Genomic DNA, 25307 nt, shown 5'->3' with positions numbered 1-25307 from the left:
ACAAACTAACCAACAAAAAACTTGAAACCCACATCTGTCCCATGCTTCTTACCTTCAGGGCCCCTAAATATGTCTAGAAACAAATCCAAGAAATCGTTTTATTAATATAGAAATAATACTGATAGCTTATTAGCCAACTGGTTAAACATACTAATTTTTGGAGCCAGTCACCTGGGTTTGGTAGCCAGCTCTACCACCTCCTGGTAGTGAAACCATGGACAAGTTACCCAACCTTTCTATGACTCAGTTTTTAATGGGAAGGTTAACAATATTTGGAAAAAGCAATGAGAATAAAGGACACACATCTGACCCCCAGTGCCATGGTACAAGGGCTGCAAGAGAAAAAAATCTTCATATGAAAGGATTATGAGAGAAGTGGTGTCTACAAAGGAGATCTGGATTTCAGTTAGGACAGGCTAATGAAGAGAGGAATGGAGAAAGAGATTGTGTGTCTAAGAGACTTTCCTGAGGCTTGACTGTAAGAACAAAAACCAGAAGAAGGGTTTAGGGGATCTGATTGAGAAATGATGGGTGATAGAGTACAACTAAGGAACATATGGAGTAGCGTGAGGTGAAGAGAGGTGGAATACCATAAGGGTGAGCTCAGTTCTGACCACAGTACCTTCCTACATTTAGTCCTTAGGCAGTTTGAAGTGGTGAGATAAAGAAGAATATTGAGTGCAGAGCTTGGGGGCCTAGAGAAGGTCCAAATCCAAGTGTTCAGAGTTCTATGAACCTCCTTTTAATCCTACCATGGAAAAATATAGAGGTTCAAAAGAAACTCTATGGGCTTGCTTTCAATCGAGTAGATGCTAACCAATCATTGGTTTTATTCATTTATCAGTTATTTATGGATGCCTACAAGGTACAGGGCACTGTTCTAGGCTCTGGGTAAACAAATATGGCCTCTGTTCTTCTAGAATTTACAGTGTAGTGGAAGACAGACCTTTCCTAGCCCCAAAAGGAAAACTAGGAAGTAAAATGGAGATGTATGCTAAGGTTTGTTTATTTTCTGAATTAATTTCTGAGGCTAACAGGGGAGGGACTGAAATCATGAGGCTGATGCCCAAAAGCCACCCAAGAAATTACTCACTGCTTCATAAACAAAATCTCTCTATATATGTGATTTTCTTGCTGGTATGCAGTCCTTGTCTTGAGTTAACTTTAATCTGTGATTTATTATGCACTGTCATTTAAATATGAGAAAATGTTGCATGGAAGTCAATTTAGAAGAGATACCAGGTATGAATAAATGGGAAAGACCCAAGATCCATTTCATTTTTCTGGGTGGAGGTGATGTAAAGTTGCCCATAATGGAATGCAGAAGTGTTTTCTGCTGGAATGTGCCCTGAGCTCCTTGAGTCACACTGTAAAATATAAATCCAGGTATTTAGGACCATATACTCAACTTCAGGTCTATATATTTATTCCCTCTATACTATGTTGGGTCTCTATGACTCACCAGAACACAATTGAAAGAATGCTGAACTCAAAAAGAATGCAATCCCTGGGAAGAGCACAGCTGACAGGAGAGTACTTGCCAATGAGAAAATACCAGATTTTTTATGCCATTCGGGATTTTTTTTGGCAATGCAAGAATGGAAGGAATGTTGCATACCAACCTCCATCACAAGAGCGTGATGCCGCTTCCAGTGAATTCACTGTCCCAAGAGATAGGAGCCAAACCTATCATGTTAAGGCCAGGATGCCAAGAATGAGGTTTGGATAAGTTTTTAAAATTTCCCAGTCAACCTACCAATTAAAAAATAGGGCAACTCTCAGTCTCAAGGGTGAGAAACTAACTGCATCAATAATGTTCCTTTCCCTGCTCAGCTTGGGGACTTTACTGTCAGCATTCCCTACGAGTCTTCTGGCCTGGAGGAAATTTTAAAAATAAAAATAAAAGAAATTAACACCAGCTCACAACAAGACTAGAGACTTCTAACAACTGTTTTTGAGAAAAAGCTAAGAAACCACCCAAAAGGCAAAAGGAACAAGGCAGATTGTGTTCACCTAGAATGCTTTAAGCTTCTCTTTAGACCAATCTATCCATCTATTTATCCATTTAGTTATTTTTTTAGCAATCACTGACTGAGCAGTTAGCAGGTATCTAACTGGGGTTCACAGTCAATAAGATACAGTTCCTCTTCTTGAGGAGCTAATTCATAATGTAGTAACAAGCCACCAGACAACCACACAGGCAGTTTCCATGCTATATGGCAGCTGTTGTGATAGAATTAGCACAGGTACTATGGGTATACATGATGGGGTGGGTGACCTTACTTAGTGTGGGGCATCAGTGAAAGAGTCTTCAAGGAGGTAATATTCATGTTGAGATGTAAAAGGAGTAAAAAACAGGCAAAGGAGAGAGGAAAAGGAAGAATGTTGGTAGAAAACAAGACATGAAAAAAAAAAAAGAAAAGAAAAGAAAACAAGACATGCTATTCATTCCTGGGTAAAATCCACAACTACTGGGCTTGTGACTCAGCTCAGGTCCCAGTGGGTTTTGCAGGAGCAAAAGACCTCTTGCAGTTCTAACATCCACTCAGACCCAGAGCAGTGAGACTAGTGATCTAGGAAAGGTGGAATGAATGAACATTCTAAGTACAGTAAATGCCACATGTCAAGGCTGATGGTGTATTGTAGTACAGAACACAAGGGAAGAGCTTGGCAAGAAGAGGCAAGAAATTAAGTGGGTGAAGACTAATAAAGCCTACAAAGCTAGTCCAAATTCGTGAAATATTATTTTGAGTATCTCAAAAAAAAGATTCCTAATATTGCTCTCAGAAACAGTATCTTTTAAAAATAAATACATGACCTCCAAAAAGTGACTTCTTTAAAGTAATAGCACTCAGTTAGATGCTTTTTACCTTAACTGAGTTCTTTTTCTTTTTCAGAATTGGCTTATTGATACTTGACCATCCAGGTGTGTCCCCTAACAGTTGATTAGATATTTATGAAGATGGTGTGAAGATGGCATTAACATTGAAAAACACACCCCAGATTTTGGAGCAATGAAATGATTGTGTCTTTGTGAAGGATGTAAGTGGGCTCTCACCTTCTTCAGTTCTCAGTTTAAGCAATGTCCTTATTTTTTCTTAGATTCCCCCTGAGTTTCTTACACAAAGGGAGTAGGGACTACGTTGATTTTGCATCATTAAGCCACAAAACCTCTCAGGAAGTTCCCGCTTGGTTTTGCACAAAAGGTTTGACAAATAGCAAACTACACAATAGATGGGATAAGACATGCCATCTGAGGCTTCCCAGAAGATCTTTATTACACAGTAAAGATGAGACAGGGAAAACATTTTGATCAAGAAAATTTTAATTCACAAATAAACTATAGTTGGCTATTAATTGGGGCATGGATCAAGGTCGGAGTCTTAAAAGTCCTGGTTGAGTGCTCCAAACACTTTTCCTGATATCAGAGAATCATGGTTTCTTTTGTTCTGTTTAGTTTCAACAAAGGAAACAGAGAGGAAACATGGCATCTGCTCAACAAACATTCAAAGAGTTAATCTGTTAGAGACTTAACACATTTGTTGTCTGTTGATCTACAATGCAGAACTAAAGCCAATGAATAAGAGAGTCAAGGAGACATAGATTTCAATTTAGTACATGGAAGAATTTTTGTAACAATTAAAACTGCTTGAAAAAGAGTTTGTGGGATGCCTAGGTGGCTCAGCGGTTGAGCATCTGCCTTTCGCTCAGGGTGTGATCCTGGAGTGCCAGGATAGAGTCCCATGTCAGTCTCCCTGCATGGAGTCCGCTTTACCCTCTGCCTGTGTCTCTGCCTCTCTCTCTCTCACTCTCTCTGTGTCCCTCATGAATAAATAAAATCTTTAAAAAAAAAAGAGTTTGTTTGCTTCATTAGCTAACAGATCCTCCAGCCCCCCCCCCGCCCCGCAATCCTCCCCATCGCTGGAAGCGTTTAAGCAGAGCTGAGCTAGATGTATAGGAAGGCTTCCTACTTTGGCCAGCGTTGTGGAGTGTTGGTCTAACACAGATTCTGATATGAGGGGAGCACTCTAGCAACAGGGACCTACTGAATTAGGATGTAGAGTAGGAAAAAAAAAAAAGGATGTAGAGTAGAAGGAGAGCCTAGTAACTGTACTTCTAACCAGCTGCCCAAGTAAGTGATCTGATGTACAGCTATCCAGGCACCAGCATTCAACCCGGAGTATGTGAACCTATTTTCTGTATGTGAAGTCTATTTCCTGACCACTTGGTGAATTCTCATTATCTATTGCCCCCTCCCATGAAAACTTTCTTCTCCTGTGTACTATGGTGACTGATAGAAATCCATCATTTTACCATTCTGGTTGGGAATTACTGACTTGGATGACATTTGAGAGTCTCTTCTTATACTAAGATTTTATGATATAAGATTAATTTATTAACCAACACATGTACCACTGAGATAGAAAAAACACAGACTTGGACTGAATGTACTTAGATTGACTGGGAAGCAGTTTCTTGACTTGGAAAATATTGGACTCTGAAATAAACATTATGATATCTCTTCCTCACGGTCTTGGCAAACAGGATGCCATTGGGAAAGAATTTAAGAAGGGCTACTGTGAAATGGGGGAAGGTCTGAAAATAAAAACACCCTGGAAGTCCTTTCTATTCCTATGATTCTATTTTTAAACCTGGCTAACATAGGAACAGCATATTTAGAGTAAAACCTGATTCACACTTCCTTGAGGTTACTATGGAAATAGATGCTCACCAAGTGGGGAGTAAACAACAGGTCTGGGAGAACAGCCAAGTTTGCACTCAAAGGTCTCTGTTTCCACTTCTTAATATCTCAGTTTTTGTTTCACTATTAAAAAAATGGCAATTTCTTGTCATTGCTTTGGCTGATAATCCCAGCATGACACAATGGGAAGGCCTTTCCTATCACGAAATGATTTTCAGGGGGAGAGATAGGTAAACTATTTGCTTAAGAAGCCTTATTCCTTAGAAATCAAACTCCAATGAGAAGGGAAATTGCTTCTCTCTAAAGTGGGCAAATAAAAGGTGAGCTCCACTCTTCAAATAAGCTCACCTCCCTGGCCAAACTCCTCACTAATCCATATTTTTCACACCTTAGTTATACTTTCTGCTCTGCAGCAGAAAACCCTAATCTGAAAAAACATTGGTAGAAAAATTATCTTTTCTTTTTTTCCTGTCTCTGCATGGATATGATAGGATCTAAAAAAAAAAAAAAAAAAACAAGCTGGCTATCTTCTGCAACTTTTATCTTCAACTATGAATTCCTGATAGGAAAATAGGTCAGGTAATTAAATGCCCAAGGAGTCAAATGATCTCACAAACTATATGTTTCATTTAAAATTCAGAGGACTCCACTAGGTATTTCCAAATAGTCTGTGCATAAATGTAAGGATAATCTTATATTGATTTGCATAAAGGTAACATTGATTTGCAAGAGATTCATCAATGAGTTGGAAAAAATAATACTGAACAGAATTCCATATTTGAAAGTTATATCTTTGGGGATCCCTGGGTGGCGCAGCGGTTTGGCGCCTGCCTTTGGCCCAGGGCGCGATCCTGGCGACCCGGGATCGAATCCCACATCGGGCTCCCGATGCATGGAGCCTGCTTCTCTCTCTCTCTCTCTCTCTCTCTCTCTCTCTCTCTGTGACTATCATAAATAAATAAATAAAAAGATTTAAAAAAAAAAGAAAGTTATATCTTTGCTTCTGTGGGCAGCCTATAGAAGCAATGCTTTTATGTGATCAGGATAATTTCTATACAAATAACCTATCAAGACATCTCTGAAAATTTTTTGGTGTTCCCAGAAAGGAAGGAGCATTAGTAGGTGTCGGTATGAAATTCCCCCTTCCTCTGATGGCTCACAGTAGATTTCTTTTTCTCTAGTGACTCCCACTTATGAGGTGGAAATTGACCTGTTTCATCATTAAGCCCTGAGAGGTGTGGCTGTGATAGCAGTGCTATAATTTCAAAGTGATAACAGGCTTTATTTGATAGAGTTATGGCAGGAGCTACCTCTCTTAAAAAACTCCATCTTTTCCAAAGGTAGTAGTAAACAGGCTTTGGGAGAAGACAGCAGAGAAGCTTCTGGGTTAGGCTGGTGAGGGGAATCAAGTGGAAAAAAGCATTGCCCTGAGGACTGGAAATAAGGGGCTTTGGAGAGAGGAACTGACTTTTACTAACTACCATGAATGATTTGGGGGAAACAGAAAGAGATGACCAAAGAAGATTTTAGGAAGTTGGCTGTATGGTGTCCTACATAGAACACTATACAGCCAGCTGTCTGCTGCTGCCTCCTAGATCTCGGTAGAGCCGAAGTTTTCATTGTGGGGGCACCAAGTTAGAATTCTTTATAAGTGACCCCTATAGTGATGTGAATTAAGGCCAGGACCAGCTGGTCTGCTCTTACACTGATTAAATAATCATTCAAAACAAGTTTATATTTGAGGTAAGCTCAAGGAAGGTAAACACACATTTGAAATGCTTTTGCTCAGATGTTGAGTCTATTATAGAGGAGTCAGAATTCTAGTGAGAATATTTTAAACTGGCAAACATGTCACATTTTTCACTGTGTAAGCTTATAAATGTCACATCTTTCACACTGTACCTTTTAATTTTTAACTTTATTGCTACTTTGAGAATATCTATACATATGCATAGCTTTTGTGTTTGTTTGCTTGTTTCTCATTTAGATAAAGGAAGAAGGAGAGATATTAGAATCCTTGGCCAACATTCTGGACTCAGTTTTTTAAAAACTCAAAATAGGATAGTGGTAATCATGTACCTAATTTACTTCCTCATGATTTAATCTAAAATATAATTTAAATGAAAGGGAACAACATGGTTTACACAAGAAATCTATGAATATAGTCTATTATAGTCAAGAAGGGCAATAATTAAATCAACTTCATGGTAATAGCATTCAAAATAAAACTTTATATATTTGTTCCTTGTTATGAAAAAAAGTTTTATGGCTCAAATCAAGACCCCCATCTTTGTGAGGCACCAAAAGTGTCCTCTTATAATCAGACACTGAATTGAAATAACTGTTATCAACATCATTACTCAAGATTATTCTAGATTTACTAACTCATGTGATTAGGCAAGAGAAAGTAAATCAAAACCATAAAGGATGAGGCGAATTACATTTTTTCAAATAATAGATAGATATATATACCTAGATATGAAAGTCTTAAGGTCAATTAAAAAACTATTACTAACAGCAAGATGAATCAGCATAATGACTGGCTAAAAATTAATTCACAACAATCAGTATTCTCTAATACAAAAATAAGTGACAAAATATAGTGGGGAAAAGATAATACCTATGACTTAAAAAAAATACATAGAAACAAATGATCAAAAACAAGCAGAACTATCTAACACACAGAATGCCAGTTACATAGAAGGCCCTCTATGAATACGTCTGACAAAGGCATAAAAGAACGAATTTAAGCCAGAATGATGAAAACTACTTGGTGCAGGTAGAAATAGAGAGATCAATGGTCTCATAAAGAGAATCTAGAGACAAACCCAAATCTACATGGGAAATTACCATAAAATAAAGATGGCACTTGACCCAATAAAGACAGATGAATTATGGGACAAATGATACTCAGATAATTGGCGAGACGCTTAGAGAAACAACAACAAAAAGCAAAAAAGTTAGATTACTATCTACCCTTATATCAAAATAGATTCTCAATACAGAAGAAAATAAAAAGTTAATTTTATCATACAGACAGGCCTTCCTTTCTAAACAAAATCCAATCCAGAAACCTAAAATAAAAATCTAGAAAGTTTACATTATAATTAAGATGTTTAAAAATTCAACACCACCAAGAAACAAACAAATCACCATAAACTAAATAAAACCATGTTTAGCTTAGAAGATAAATTGGATTTGGATTAATCTGTAACAGAAATTGAGGGAAGGAGATAGTCTGGGAAGCAAGATAAATGCAGAAACAGTGCCAAGAAAATGTATAAGAAATAAAACCAGAGTGGAGAAACAAAGGTGTGCCTTGGGCAATGAGTGGAAATTATTAGTCATTAATTGATTTACTTTGTTTTTATTGAGGCTCTGAAGCACATCTACTCTTCACTAACATAACAGTATCATGATCCTGGTCTTTGGATGAAGTTAACTATGATGCAGTTGAACAGGAAGACATCCAGACAAGAATCAACAATATGTGGCTTCCATTAAGTAAATGATTTGGTTAGACTTTATACCAAAGTACTAAAAACAGCAAAAGGTGTTGTACTTTATGAACACTGTCAGTGTTCTTGGCACTGTTTCTGCTGTTTTTCATTCTTCTCATACTGCCTTCTTCCCTCAGTTTTTGTTACAGATTAAGTGTTCACTTATCCTTCCATCAAAAGGTACGGCCAACTTCTTCCAGAGATTTTTTTCCATGGTGAAAATCAAAGGGGAAAAAAATTGGAGGCATATTTTCAGCAAGCTTTGAGACCCACATGTGAGAGCAGGATGTATGATGAATACATAGGAAGGAAGCAATAAGTTCCAAAGTGATTATTAGGCCTTGTAGGCAGAAAAGGAAATGATAGTTTCTGAATGCAGATAACAAAAAAATGAACACTGACCCTGGCAGATATGAACACATCCCAAGGCAGAATACAGAGTCAACACTTGCTCTTTCCACATGGGTGGGCACTGGTGGTGTGGGGTTCTGAAAAGATCAGCAGGGACTTCAGAGCTAAGACAGAGTTGAACTGAGCACACTTAGTGGGCATAATGTTCACATATCTCATCTGAGCTATATAGCTATAGCTAGCTTGCTACCAGAGCCTTGAGGATTCTAGAGTATGCAATTATGTAAAAGTGTTTTCCATTGTCATAGTGTCTAGGTCATGTAAATGGAGATGCCATACCACAGAACGTCCTGGTGATATACTCATTGCTGAATTTGCCACACTCCATCACCATCTACCTATCTATATACTTTGACTTGTTTTAACATGTCAAAAGTAATCCCCTGCAAAAATATCACTCATGAAAACAGCACTTTACATAGTTTTAGCATTTCCTTTACTTCCAGTTTGTCTTAATCAATGTAAATTTGTAAAACAATTTTATTTGATAGTAATTAAGATATGTGAGCTAAAATAAATATTATCAAGGTTTTAGATTCCTTTTTTTTTTTTGCAACTGTCCCATCTACTCCCAACACTTTCTAATTAGCTACCTTCCTAGAAAGGCTACAACCTATCTACTCCTGACACTTGATCTTTCCTGCAAGATTCCTGTGAAGTTTCTATTTTCTAGGCTTTGGGACTGTTTTGTATTATTGGTCAAATGCCATAATTATCTTATAATTATGTCTGTGTGCTTTTCTTCTTGCCAAATATAAAATGCTAATGCACTAATCCAATAAATTAGACACAAGCCCATTTAACACCCCTGAATTTTTCAACCTTTCTTTCTCAAGATCCTGTCAAACAGTGTTTCCTCATAGGCCAGTCAAATCACTTGATAGCTTCATAAGTATCTAATGAGGCAGACAGGGTGAGGTAAGAGGCATAGTAGGGCTATTTAATTTAGTTCATTGTTTTTAATGCTAGGTCTTTTCTGATTTTTTTTTCCTTGATATTTGATTGCAAACAAATCACCTTCCAGGCACCGCGAGCTTATTTTTAACAAATTGTTGTAATCTCTAATGTTCAGGGACGGCAAGTAGATTTGCACGTCTTTTGTAAATAGATGGCAGTTGGATCCAAAATTATATAAAACACAACTGAACACAAAATGCTCATCTATTTTGATAGAGATGAGGTTTCAGGTTGAGTCTCTATAGCAGATACTGCTTGTACTCTTCCCACATCCCTTCCAATCTTTTCTCATGTTTCTATGTACCCTCACCAGTTTCTGTGTGCTTTTTTCTTCTAGTGTCCTCATATGAGCTTCCTCAGATACCCTTCTAGCTACTAGAGCTGTTTTTTCTACAAGGTTAGAAAGCCAGAGAAATTTTAGAAAGCTTACTCCTCCCATCATTAGCCAATGACTGGCCAGTGCAGGAACATGAAGTCCAACTCTCTTACATAATTCATATCTAGGGTTTGTTTTGAGATCATATTGAAGCTATTCTCTAGGGCACTTTATTTTTTTTTATCTTTTAAGATTTTATTTATTTATTTGAGAGAGAGAGCATGAGAGAAAGAGAGCATGAGCAGGGGGGAAAAGTAGGGGGAAAGAGAGGAGCAGCCTTCCCTCTGAACAGGAAGCTCTGATTTGGGACTTGATCCCAGTACCCTGGGATCATGACCTGAGCCAAAGACAGACACTTAACTGACTGAGCCACCCAGGCACCCTCTAGGGCACTTTAATCTGAAATTTTATCCTTTCTTGACTCCCTTCCCTCTCTCTATCCTATTTCCCCAGTCTCTTACTGAGATCTGAGAATTCCAAACTAAAATAGCTTTTAATATGACTATAGGTAAATGTAACTAGAAATGGAGAAGTTAAGTGCAGACAATCATGGAAGAGATGCCAACATTAAAAAGAATATTGATGGTAGTTTGCTGTAAGTGAAGCTATATGGGGTTTAAAAGGTTAAAGTGGTTTTTAAGCTATACTGAATTTGACAGTGACTAGGTCACTAGATACGCATGAAATGTAATCTTCATAGATTAGAACAAATCCACGCTGGAATATGGAGAGATCTGTAAAAATTATCCATTAGAAATTCATAGTTTCCAATTAGGACAGATTAATTTCTGGGGGAAAGTATTTCATTCCCATACTTGCTCTTAATTCTGGTCACAAATATGCACTGGATTTCTACAATACATACAAAACACTTTGCTGGGCACTGGGAACTGTTTGTAGTTAGCAAAATAGAGCTTAGAGTTTAGCAAAAAAGATACATCAAAAATCAACCACATGTACTAAAAATAGGTAAGTACTGTTTGTAGTAAGTGCCTTGAATGACATTGGCAAAGATCTATGAGAGCACATAACAAGAATCCAGGCTTTGGTTGAGGGGTCATGGGTTGGCATCTTCAAGGTAGGGATGTATATGCTGAATCTGCAGTATCAGAAAGACTAATTGGGCAATGGTGGTGAAAAAGCATTCTACAACAGACCAGCACATGCAGGGCCTTTGAGGCATTAGGAAAACATTTTCTGATTTAAGAACGATAACTAGTTTTTACCAATTATTAAGAAAATCTCTTAAAAGGACTCAACTTTTGGTGTTCTTTTTGTTTTTTAAGATTTATTTATTTATTTTAGAGAAAAAGTGCACGTGGGCGGGGGGTGGGGGGAGCACATGGAAAGGGAGAGAGAATCTTCAAGCAGACTCCCCACTGAGGGTGGAGCCCAACACAAGGTTGATCCCATGACCCTGAGATCAGGACCTGAGTCAAAACCAACAGTCCAATATTTAACCAACTGGGCCACCCAGGGAAACCTTATCTTTAAGAATTTCAGATTCTTTGACTCAAAACATCCCTAAAATACACAGCAATCAACAATCTATCATTTGGAGTAATTCAGACTTTAGGCTTGTGCAGTACAGGCATTTAGATAAAGAACCATGATCACTTATCTTTTAATTTCAACTCAAATTATTTTTGCATTATTTAGAAATGCTGTGATTAGAAATCCCATTGAAAGGAGTAAAAGTCTACTTCCTCTTGATCTCAGAATGCTCTGAAATACTAGGTTAGTCTCTCAGCTCTGAAACCCTACAAACTAGAAGAGCACCACTTTTAGTGTGAATCACAGTAAGAATATGGGGGAAAAACCTATTTCCAGTTCATGAAGATTGAATAACACTTTACTGTCTCACTTGTTACGTGCTCTGTATTTGAGAGAGAAAAGGAAAATTATGGTTTAAGATAAGGATATATAGCCAGGAGTTCATTTGGAAAGACTAAAAGTGGAGTGGCATTTAAGAAGAAGAAAACACAAGCTGCCAAAGCTGAATGGAGACAAACTACTGGGGGTAAAAACTTCTAAAGAGCAATAATGGAATTCCCTTGGGTTAAAGGAGTTATGACTTGACTAGCTTAAAAATTAATGGTGAATTTCCCTCCAGATTTTTCTCCATGAAAAGATTCATTTGTTGTGACTAAATCTCTTACTCCCCTTTTCAGTTTTAATAAATAAATTTTCCCTAACTGAAAATTAAGGTATACAAACTTAAAAGGATTGAGAAAGGAAGGCAATGATCCTCAAGGATTCCTACGAAACCCACAAAAGTGAACTTAAAGTATTTCATGAAGGGAAACAATATATTCATTTCACAATACCCATGAGAGAATGCATTCCTTTCTAATTAGATAGTTACATACTTTGACCTATCCTTAACATTTGCTTCTTAGGAATATATGAGGAAATCTTCAGAAGTTTAATTAAAAATCATAGAGATTCACTCAAATAAACATATTAGCACATAAAAATATTACTTCATTACATATTCTCGGGCTCAAGCTCCTCACTACCAGCCTAATATCACAGTTGGGTCAAAAAGTAGTTGCCACTTTCTCCCAGGGGGAACGTATGTTTATAATACATTAATATAAGAAACATATATGATATTACATATGCTTGTACAACACATTATATTTACAAAACTATAAATCCAGTTTTCTTTTTTTTTTAAGATTTGTTTATTTATTTATGATAAGCATAGAGAGAGAGGCAGAGACACAGGCAGAGGGAGAAGCCTGCTCCATGCAGGGAGCCCAACGTGGGACTCGATTCAGGGACTCCAGGATCATGCCCTGGGCCAAAGGGAGGCGCTAAACCACTCAGCCACCCTAAACCGCTGAGCCGCCTAGGGATCCCCTCCAGTTTTCAATTCTATTCCAAATATTAGTACACCAACCAGCATTTTTAAAAAGATTTTATTTATTTATTCATGAGAAACACACAGAGAAAGGCAGAGACACAGGCAGAAGGAGAAGCAGGCTCACGCGGGGAGCCCAGTGTGGGACTCCATCCCGGAACTTAGGGAGCATGCCTTAAGCTGAAGGCAGATGCAACTGCTAAGCCACCCAGGCAACCCCCAACCAGCATTTTTTAACTTGGGCTAACTGCATTTAAGTTTTGAGTCAGTAAAAGTTGTGTTAACTTCAAACCTCAGATACTGTTATATGATCCTCAGAAGACTTGAGTATGAAGTATCTTTAAACATTTTTGTCTTCAATGAATCACATGAAATTTTTAGATATCTAGTTATTTTCTTTTTTAAAAAAAATATTTATTTATTTATGATAGACATAGAGAGAGAGAGAGGCAGAGACACAGGAGGAGGGAGAAGGAGGCTCCATGCCGGGAGCCGGACGTGGGACTCGATCCCAGCACTCCAGGATTGCGCCCTGGGCCAAAGGCAGGGCCAAACCGCTGAGCCACCCAGGGATACCCTCTAGTTATTTTCTATGGTAGCTTCTATCTCATTTGTAATGAAATATATATCCATAAAAAAAACCCTGCTTCATTATCTTATAAAAACCAAGTTTACACAGTTAGAAAATGATCTGGCATTTGCACTGGTTAAGTCTACTGAATAATAAGGAGAATCATGCAAAACATTAAATTGTGAAAAAGTTTTGAGTTACATACTGCTATTGTTATATTTGGTTTTACAAAAACTCTACAGCTGCTCTTCATCGACACATCCAAACACTCAATGACTCACAATGTCACTGTAGACATAATAACAGTTTTAGTCACAGAATCTTAAAACTGGATAATGTACATTCTGAAACCCTTTTAGAACCATAGAAGTTTGTTTAAATTTACCATAGAGATATATTTTCAAGTCTTTGGTAAGGTCAATGCTGCACTATATTTTCATCATGGCACTTAATTTTAATAGAAGAGAAACCAAATGACCTGATTTTGAGCTCAGCGTACTGGTAGCAGATTATGATTTGTCCAGAAACTATTTTTTTTCCTAGGCTGAAGAATATCAGACATATATTTTAGAGAAGATATTAGTTATCTACATTATAATCCCACAAAACCAGTTCAAAATTTCAAAGTATTGTGAAAATACATATTTGTGTTTTAAAAGTAATTTTAAATCACTTTCAGTAAGTTGAGATATTCATACCTTATAACACACACACACACACACACACAAATAAAACCAAGTTGACGGTAGTCCGTTCCAGGCCAAGAAGTTAGTACTCATTGAAAATAAAAACCTCTTTTCACTATGTACTTTGCCCCAATTTTTAAAAAGATTTTATTTATTTATTCATGAAAGAAAGAGGCAGAAACACAAGCAGAGGGAGAAGCAGGCTCCATGCAGGGAGCCCGATGCAGGACTCGATTCTGGGACTCCAGGATCATACCCCAGGCCGAGGGCAGGCGCTAAGCCGATGAGCCACCCAGGGATCCCGGTTTTTTGCCTCAATTTTGTTGCAATCTAAGGCAATGCAATAGTGTAGAATCCTGACTCTTACATGATTCAACAGAAAATTCAAGTCAAAAGTATTAAATTTTGTTCTGATTCCATAATTTATACATGCACTATTAAACATCAGAGTTTTATTTTGGGGCTTGGGGGGGGGGTTACATTGGAAACAAACGTTTAGAAAAATTCAGCACCACTCTAACTTTAGTGTTTTGCTTTATCTATGCAGACTATATACCGAAGTAAAAAGTTCAGATTCACAACTGTCAACTCTCAGTCATTGACACTAATAGTGAATGAATATGTATGTAATTAGCATCTGCTTAAAATCCCAAGTCGTTTGCTTTATTTATTACACCCTCCACTCAACAATGTGTTTCAATCAGAACTTCAAATAAGTAGCAGAATTGACTGAGTTTCATCTTTTTTATTCATTTTACATTTTACTTTCTATGGTTTTCATGATCAAGGATACAACTCTAAAAGTCTCCAAACAGGAAGGGAAGAGCAAAGATTCCAAAAGCTTTTCAACAGAAATAATTCAAAAGAATTAGCTCTTGATTATCTAGATTATGGTGTGCATTGTTCCCTTGTATTTCTTTCCTTTTTTCAGTGACTGGGAAAATTCTGATAGAAGACTGATAAATAGTCACAACAAGAATTAAAGATGATTTCAGACTTTTATTCAGTCATATTAAAGCATCCTTGTATTATAACTTATAGACATTAAAGTGTCAATGGATCCTCCACTAATTCCAGAAATCTAAAAACAATATTCTGAAAGGTAATAATTCTAATAAAAGCAAGTGTCACCTGGACATTAGTAGCTCAATTATAAGTAGAAGGGAATAACTCTTCTTGTTTATTTAAAAATTCCTCCCAGTACATAGTAATTGAGCATCATTTGAGTCCTATTGTGGAAAAGTAGAAGTTGAGAATAGGAGTAAAGAGATGCAAGGTGAAGAGAACGAGGACTCAGAACTAGGGATGCCTTGATGAGAATGGTCAGAAGGGGAAGTAGAGAGCCACATCAAGTAGAAAAATGTGTTAGTGAAAAATTGAGAGGATCTGACCAATTGACTCATGGGGTGAAGGAAGAGGAGTCATATGATTCTAGAGTTTCCAACTCAAATAATGGAGGAGATAAGAGGATTAGTAATAGGGAAAGACAATGTAAAAAGAACAGTACATTTTAGGTTTCACTGGGGTGGTGAGATGTAGAGAAAATGAGATAATAAATTCTAAATTAAACCTGAGGTACATCTGCAGGAAAACAATGGAAGAAATTTCTAGGAAGCAGTTAGAAATGTGAATCTCAGGGCACCTGGGTGGCTCAGTTGCTGAGCATCTGCCTTTGGCTCAGGTCATGATCTCCGGATCCTGGGATCAAGTCCCACATCGGGCTCCCACCAGGGAGCCTGCTTCTCCCTTTACCTATGTCTCTGCTTCTCTCTGTGTGTCTCTCATGAATAAATAAATAAAATCTTAAAGAAAAAAGAAATATGAATAAATAAATAAAATCTTAAAAAAGAAATATGAATCTCAAGTTCAAGAGAAATACAGGATAAGAGTAAGACATGTTTTAGGACATACTGGTTAGAGCTGAAGAGAGAATTGTTAGAAACACTCCAAGCGAGAGTGAAGGGCAAGAAAAGAACAGACCTTGCAATTCTGATAGACAACAATTAAGAAGCAGAAGAAGAGATCAAAAGAGTAGACAGGAATAGAATAAGAAAAAACAGAATATATCTTGAAATTGAAGGAAGACAGACTTTCAAAAGAGAAGAAGTGGTCAGTAATGTTAAATATCATAGCCAGATTCAAAGAATGAGGATAGCAGAGAAGCCACTGGATTTGAGAAATAGGATTTTTTTCACAAGTGACCTTTAAGAAGGTCAGATCAGAAAGAGTAGAAGTCAAATTTTAGTGAGTAATAATATATGAAATGTAAAAAAAGTAGAGATGGCAAGTAAGTCCTATATAATAAATTGGGAAGGAAAAAAAATAAATGGTGGTGAAAGGAAGGAAAAAGTTGGGTGGTATAGAGCTCCTTAGAAAGGGGAGATAATAAACATGTCTTAGGGTTGAGTGTTTGAGATTTATGCAGAGGGAGAGAGAGAAAGAAATGAAGATGCAAAGAGCTGAATGATGAGACAAAACCCCTGGGGATGCAAGAGAAAATGGGACCAAAGATATAGGTGAAAGAATTAGCCTAGCAATTCAGAAATATTTCTTCCACTTGAATAAGAGGGGAAAGTGGGTGAAAATATAGGTATAATGTAAGAATATTTTTTACTTGATGGTGTTTCTTTTCTCAATGAAGCAGGGACCTGGGTCTTTAGCTGAAGCTCTGAGCAGAGTGAAGAAGTTTGCTGTATTTTCTGTGGGGAGCAGGAACAGAAGCTGCTGGGGAAGAAAAAAGGAACCATAGAGCAAGGTAGACTGAGATTAAAGATGATACATCCGTAATGAAATGAATCATGCATTTTTTCTCCAGTAGGGTACAGCAGACCTAAATCAGAACCAGAATAATCACATTAAGTCACAAGCTGGATGTTTTTACTTGACAGAATAATGCGGAGATGGGATATGGAAATGATGTACTTGGGAGGAAAGTGAAGACAGTAAGGGACATGGGGAAATTAATGTAATAAATGAGTTCGAGGGAGCTAGAATTCAAACTTATTTTAATGATGAACTTTATTGAGCATGAGGGAAAGAAATTTAGAAGGATAAGAGGTTGTGGTCAAAAGGGAAATTTCAGAGTTCAAAACTTCAAAGGTCACACTCTTCCAGGTGCTGACCCAGCCCAAGAAATATCCATATAAGTGTATTGCTTAGTAGAGAGGAATGGATAATTGGAGACTAAAGATAAAGTAACTATGAGGGTGTTAAATAAACCAAGATAAAGAATAGAATGGGATGTTGAAGACCAACTGTGGACCAGTTATTAAATTCTGTATCAATTCTGGGGAATAATCTTCAGTTGAACAAATGACTACGAAGAGAATGACAAAAGGGGGAAAATTGAAATTTCCCATCAGAGTATGAAACTAATACTGCATGAGTCTAGTGAGAAAGAGTAGAGTAGAGTTAGATGGCATGACTCTCAGTGGAATAGAGACTCTTGATCTAAAGGCATAATCAGGAAGAATTTGTAGGTAAGCAAAGAAAGCAGATCAAGCTTCCCAGGCTCAACAGAAAGGGCTTTGAGAGGATCAGTGTTTCTACCTAAGGAGGTTTCAAAGGAAGTGGTGTCACTGAGAAAAGACGAAATAAAGAATCCAGATAAAGGGTGGAAATGTAGGAAATTTAAATATAGGTATTATTAAAGGGATAAAAACATAGACTTACTGAGAGCTTGGAGCCTGCAAGTCATATTAAAACATAATACAAAAGCAACCTTTCCACATAATTTAAGCAGAGAATTAGAAGATAAAAAATATATTGTCTGCTTCTTAAAACTACAGCATCTTCAAAGTCTAGAGCATTATAAGTACTCCAAAAGTATTGCATAAATGAATGAATAAGTAATTGAAATATTCTGTCCATCTATAATGAACAGGAGGTTTCAGGCCATTTGACTACTACTGATTTGTACTGAGCCAACTGCACCCTCTGGTTCTATTGTCCTTGGCTCAAAGTTCATTCACAAAAGCCTAAGTTTAAGGATGCAGCCTATGACTATAGATGTAAATAAAGTTAATTAGACATAAGGGGCTTGTGTACTTGCTTAGGACTTTTGTTAAGCCAACCTAGCTTTATAAAAATAGACATAAATGTTTATTTCTAAAATTCCATGGTTCTAGGGGCACCTGTGTGGCTCAGTCAGCTAAGTAATCTGATGTTGGCTCAGGTCATGATCCTGGGGTCCTAATAAGAGTCCTGCATTGGGACTCCCTCTGCTCAGTGGAGAGCCTGTTTCTCTCCCTTTCTCAGCCCCTCCCCCCAGCTCATGGTCTCTCTCAAATAAATAAAATCTTTAAAAAGTAAAATAAGATAAAATTCCATGGTTTTTGAAAGATGTTCTAGAAAAGGTAAATTAATTGGAAGTAATTTAAGAATGAATCATCATAAAAGCCAAGATAAGACTAAGGAGACCCTGCTCCAGGCTCTAATATCTAGTTTCAACAGAGTACTGTTGCTTTTATCTATTTTAAATTTTTTTTAATTTTTATTTATTTATGATAGTCACAGAGAGAGAAAGAGAGAGAGGCAGAGACACAGGCAGAGGGAGAAGCAGGCTCCATGCACCGGGAGCCCGATGTGGGATTCGATTCCAGGTCTCCAGGATCACGCCCTGGGCCAAAGGCAGGCGCCAAACCACTGCACCACCCAGGGATCCCGCTTTTATCTATTTTATATTTGATATTTCTACATTAATATTTCCTCTTTTCTTTCTCTCTTTCATTCAAAGGTTGTGTTGTAGAGGAATGTTATTTCTCTGGAAAGTACACAGATTTGCAAATCTAACTAATGGTCCAGGGCTCACCAAGGGATGAGTGCCTGTAAACTTCCTGATTTGAAGGAGTACTCTGGTGGTATGGGTAAGGCAGAGGTAGACCTGTCCTTACAGAGTTTGCAGCCCAGATTCAAATCAGATCAATGGCTGATATTAGATTTCAGTGGATCCAGGTTGCAAGTTCTATAGGGTTTGAAAGAAGCAAATTTCTCTGTAGAGTGATGACATTATCCCAGGCCTCAAATACTGTTTCAAATACTGAAATTTTTCAAATACAAAATGTGGTAGATAAGAATCATTCACATGGGGGACAAGATAACATAGATGAGATCCAACACAAACAACAGATACAGAAATAGACATACAAGAGCTCCAAATACCAGAGTTGTCAGACACAACTTTAAAATAATTCTAGTTGTTACTTTCAGGGACGTAAAAGATAATATGGAGATTTCAGAGAGGACTGGGAATTACTTTTTTTTAAAGTAGCAAGTTTGAAAAGAGCTATATAAAATCCTAGAACACTGAGGACAACCAGAAAACTGGACTCATCCTCCTCCTTCAAAAGGTAAATCTCCCTGATGGTATCAGAGAGCTAACAAGGCAGTGAAGAATTATGGGGGGGGAGGGGAGGATGTATAAATGGACACTTGATTTACACCAAGTGGGGGAAAATATATCATTTTCAATAAATAATGTTGAGGCAATAAAATATATATACAAAAAATGTGAAACTTGACCCTACCTAACATTGTATAGAAGAAAAGCAATTCTGTATATATAATTATGACTTTGGAGTAAAAAAGAATTATTAATGAGGTTATTAAAAGCACTAATCATAAAGAAAAAGAACACTAGCAGCAAACAACATGGAGAGATGGAAAAGTTGAAGATAAAGAGAAAAAAAATAAAAATAAATAAAGAGAAAAAGATGGCATAAGTTCCCTGAAGAGTCAGGAATGTAGTAGGTTGGGGAACAGGTGGAATTGCTGGCTACACAAAGAGGAGCAGAATCTTCCTGGAAACAAAAGGGAGAAGGCAGATACATGTAGATGCAAGTAAGCTTACAGATGGGGTTGCATGAAGATGGGGAGTTCCTACCTACAAATTTTTACTTTTTTGGCATAGTAGAAGGTGAGAGAGGTAATGCATTGAGACTGTTGGATGATGTAAGAGGTAGGACAGGTAAGAGATTTGAGGACAGTGAATAAGCTCTTAAATAGTCACCATTAGAAGCGGGAGCCAGAAATGATGAAATATTTAGCTGTTTAGCAGCGATGAGGGCCAGTTAATATCAAAGACAATTTTTATCATGACACTAATTTAGTTCAGTAACCTAGACATAAAAAAAGAGAGAAACCAGTTGGATTGACATACATTATAAATAGTTTGGGTCTTATCAAGCTAGTGCCATGGAAGGTCAACAGGCAAAGGTGTTGATCAAATTCATTATTAAGGAATATTAATAAAAAGTGATGAAATATATAGTTTAAGCTGTATAGAAAAAGAAAAGGACAGGAAGTGGCTGACTACATGAGGATTAGGAGGGACCAAGAGATTGGTGGTCCTGGTAAGGTATGAGAATAGGGTACAGTAAAAGTAATCAAGGTTTAGAATTAGGGGACCAGAGTCCTTGACCTGAGGTTAGAATATTTGAATTTAAGATTTTTAAGGGAGAGTATGGGTAAGTGGTGTCAAAGTACAGTGCGTACTTTGCAAAGTACAGTATGTGGCCTATGTAGAATATAGATAATGGCCACTGGAGTGGAGGGGATCAAGAATTTGAGAGGCCAGAGTGTTATATGGTCTTCCCATGTAAATACTGATTCACCAAGAATGACAGCAAGGTGGACATATGGAAGAACACTATGAGCCAGGCACAGCAGGAAGATGATAGATAAAAACAGAAAACAATGCTACACTGAACTGAATTATACACAAATATTTCTTATAAAACAAATTTATATCTCTATCCATGCCTCTACCTACCTACCTACCTATATACTTATACACCTACCTATCTCATGTCCATCTAATAACACTATAGGACAGTAACTATTTATATATGTAAAATAGTTGGCCGTGCTATGGATGCTTTGTAATGAAATAACTGGCTTGTGAGTGTCGTTGCTGAGGAGTTGATGCTATTGTAATTTTTCATACATCTTGAAAAATGACATGATTGATTCTAATGCTTTGATATACTAAGATGTTTGTATATAGTTTTAGCTGAGTCACATGTTGGCTTTTCCCTCCCCTGCCACTTACAAGAAAAATTCTTCTGATTACATTACTGATCAGTATCCTAATTCTAATCATAAACACACTACTACAATTCTTTCTAATCTTTTATCATATCTGTTAATAAAATGGAAAAAGAGAAAAAAAATGGAAAAAGGTCCCATGTCCAATTACATACAATTGAATCCTGGGGATAAGGAACAATAATGTTTAACCTGAGAAGGTATTAGAAAGAAGCTGGATTAGGTAGAAGAGGTTGTGTGTGGACTTCCTTAGACATTTCTCTCCTAAATTCCATTATTATCAAGTCATGCTTTTGGAACAAGCTCTGATTAGTCTCTTTCTAGGTTTCTTCAAAAGAGCAAATGCCCATTATAAAAGGATAACCTGATAAATTCCTGTTATGTTGGTGTCAACTAACTTATCAGATCACTCTCCCTCATGACCCCTACAAGATAGGAAGACCAAACAATGTTCAAGGGAGATAAGCACTGGCTAAAGTGGAGAGTAGAGTATGGAAAGGTAAGAGAATGAAGTTATAATCCCTTTGCCTTTTCAACTTTATTCAAAGGTTTTGTTTTTGTTTTTTTTTAAGTCATGTATTCTCATATGCTTGCCCTCTTAAAAATAAAGCATATATTTATATATGCCTGGGTAGAAGACTAAGAGATTGTATTGTATAAAAATCTTAAGATCATACAACATCTGATTTAAAAAAATCTATCTTATTAAACCAAAGACTTCAGAAATCCTTTATTTATGTACTAGTTTTGTTTCCTAATTTTAATGGGCTCTAGGAATAATCATAGATGCGATAAAATTCACATTTAGGACAAGCCCCAGAGGCAAGGGCTTTTCATCATATTTGCCATCCCAATGTCATATTTATGATGTTTCAATGACCAGAGAAACTCACCCTTGCCAAGCCCACACCCAAAGATTGGAGAAACAGACCCTACTTCTTTTTGGAAAGACCTACAAAGTCACACTGCAAAAAGGAGAGCACACAAGGATGAGAAGAATGTCTTGCCATTTTTGCAAATTAATACATTCAAGAAAGGTGTGAAAAGAAACATAGTGAACTGATAATATTGTCCACTTCCAGGAAGGATCAGCAAGGGAGACATATTTTATTCACTTGTACTTGCTTGACTACTACACCAAGCATTCATTACCCTTGTAAGTATTTTAAGTAGAAAAAAAAATTAGTAAATTTAAAAGTTTATGATCATTACATTTCTACTACCAAAAGTTTTATTCTATGGAAACTTTAATCATTAGCATTCAAATAGAAAACGCTCAAGTATCAACATCATAACATTATTGAAGGAGACCAAACCAAGAAACAACTTTATTGAATGATCCACAAAACTGTTTTGCAGTTTCTCAGCTCACAGAATGTTTTTCAATGGATATATCTAGACTTATAATGCTGAGTTTCACTTTCAAATGTCAAAGGCACCCTTCAGGAAATACACATGCTCAGCCTGTTACCTTTGCTTATAAAAAAATCTACTGCCTTTTCAGTTAACACTGACAGATGAAAGGACATTCTCTGATCTTTTGGCCAAGAACCAGTCATAAAAAACCTCCCATGGGCTCTAATTTAGTAATATGAAATGTACAGTACTAGTCACAAGTTTTTTATGACTCAGAATTTGCAAAGAATTTGACCAGGTGTCCTTTCCTAGTTTTGGTGTTATCGAGCCTGGGGAAACTAATATCATAATGATCTATAAAAATGCCTCAGATCTCTGTCTCTGTCTCTCTTTTTAAAGTAAGTATCTGGGCAGCCCAGGTGGCTCAGTGGTTTAGCGCCGCCTTCAGCCCAGGGCATGATCCTAGAGACCTGGGATGGAATCTCATGTAGGGCTCCCTGTGTGGAGCCTACGTCTCCTTCTGCCTGTGTCTGTGCCTCTCTGTGTCTCTCGTGAATAAATAAATAAGATCTTAAAAAAAAAAAAAAGTATCTTTGCACTTCTGTCTCCACCATGAGACTCTGGGATACAAATCATATGATAGTGTTTATGACACACCCACTTCTGTTCTGCAGCTTGTACAGACCCTATTTTGTTCACTAGAATGTTTTATTATAACTGACCTTACTACTCTCCTCCAGGGAGCAATCCTCAGACTATAGTATCAAAAGCTTTTGTACTAAAGGATGTAAGAGGGTTGCCCTTGGCGTTGGTTGTCATGTTGAAGAGATTCCCTTTGAGGAATATCTTTCCACCACATCAACATCCATATCTCAGACCCTCTCTGCCCAACAGCCAAGTAGTCACGTAGTATTGACACTGTATATGCTACCCTAAAACACAGGGACATCTAAAGGCACAGTATGCCAGATAAGAGAGTAAGGACTCCCTTCTACCAGCCAGTCATCCCCCTCAAGTCTTTATTTCTAGACTTCACTGTCATTTGGGAAATCATACATATGGAAGTCACTTGATCTTGTACCAACTTCTGGTAAAATGAGTGACTGCCCTGTATAAATTTTATAATCCAGGTCACTCTATAAATTACTCCATCTACATGAATCATTCTAAAACAATTTGGTTAAAATCACAAATTAGCTGAAAATAAAAATCTTTCCCATAACTACTTTAAAACTATATATATCATTAATATTATATTATTAATTTCTGTATTGTGTTAAAATATATTACTATTTATTAATAGATGTATAGTTTTATATATATAATTTCTGTGTATCATGAGACCATTTTATAATAATTTTGTGCTATAATTCATTTTAAATCTTTTCTTCAGAAAGTATTTGGTTCAAGCATCATTTTTGTTGCACTTGCTTACAAATATTTATTTCTATTTTAGAATTTTTGTTTACTTCTCAAATCTTATTAAATTATTTTAAAGTCATTGGTTAATACTTTTAGGAGTTATAAAAATAATATTTCTCTAAGTAAATTTCCCAAAATGAATTGGTAGGTCTTTAAGTGCCTACGCACTTGCTCATATGCCATTAATTTTTAAGCAATCTAGAATATTTTAAGCTTTTAAAAACACACTTTAAAAGCTATTTTGTCCACTTTATATGATATTGAAGTATGTTTTCCTAATTTTTTTTAACATAAGGAATTGTGACAAATCATTTTTTTATAAAGAAAAGTAAAGCTTTCAAAAAGAAAAAAATGAATGGGTTTTTTTTCCTTCTTTTTGTCAAATATTTTTGAAAAGAGCATAGTTTAGAATATTGTTTTAAAATTAGACTAAGAAAGAAACTGGAAATACTTCCTAGATTTTTATTTTTTATTTTTATCTTTATTTAAGATTTATTTATTCATGAGAGACACAGACTGAGAGAAAGAGGCAGGGACACACACAGAGGGAGAAGCAGCCTCTTCGCAGGGAGCCTGATGTGGAGACTCCAGTCCCATTTGAGACTCGAGCCTGGATCCCGGGATCACAACCTGAGCCCAAGGCAGTCACCCAACCACTGAGTTACCCAGGTGTCCCACTTTCTAGATTTTTAAAATTAATTTAGTTTGCATAGACTTTATCGTACCATTCACCCAAAATCCTCGATACATGCTTAATGCTATCCTTTTTTGTGAAAAAATGATTTTTATAATAAACAGTGAGCATCACTGGGTGAAAAGCTGCAGAGATTGGAAATACCCATTTTTGACCAGTATCCTAATTTTTTTTAAGATTCTGTTTATTTATTCATGAGAGACACAGAGAGAGAGAGAGAGAGGCAGACATAGGTGGAGGGAGAAGCAGCTTGCCCCCTATGGGGAACCTTATGCAGGACTCAGCCCCAGGAGCCCCTGATCATGCCCTGAGCCAAAGGCAGATGCTCAACCACTAAGCCACCCAGGTGCCCTGACCAATATCCTAATTTTAACAATTGTTTCCAATGAGTTGATTTTTAGAAAACCATCTACCTTTAACTTCCCCATATTTATACTTTCATTTTAAATTTCAAACACTGAAGTTACATTCCAAACCTCAAAGTGTTAGAAAACTATTTCTCACATTATTCTTATTGTCTAGGTGTTTACTACATAAAAAGAGCTTCATTGTCATCCGGTCACAAAGACAATACTAGTACAAATCTCATCAGAAAATCTAGTATTAACTATCCCTGAAACTTGAATGTTTGTTTCCCTAGGATTTTAGGTCTTTTTGGACATCAGTTGGCTGCATTTTCTTACTGCTCTAGATTTTTAAAAGGTATTTTCATAGGAATCTGC

This window comes from Nyctereutes procyonoides, unplaced genomic scaffold (genome assembly GCF_905146905.1).
Source record: "Nyctereutes procyonoides isolate TBG_1078 unplaced genomic scaffold, NYPRO_anot_genome, whole genome shotgun sequence".
Lineage (NCBI taxonomy): Eukaryota > Metazoa > Chordata > Mammalia > Carnivora > Canidae > Nyctereutes > Nyctereutes procyonoides.
The sequence above is the reverse complement of the archived record's forward strand: the minus strand, read 5'-3'. Positions refer to the sequence as shown.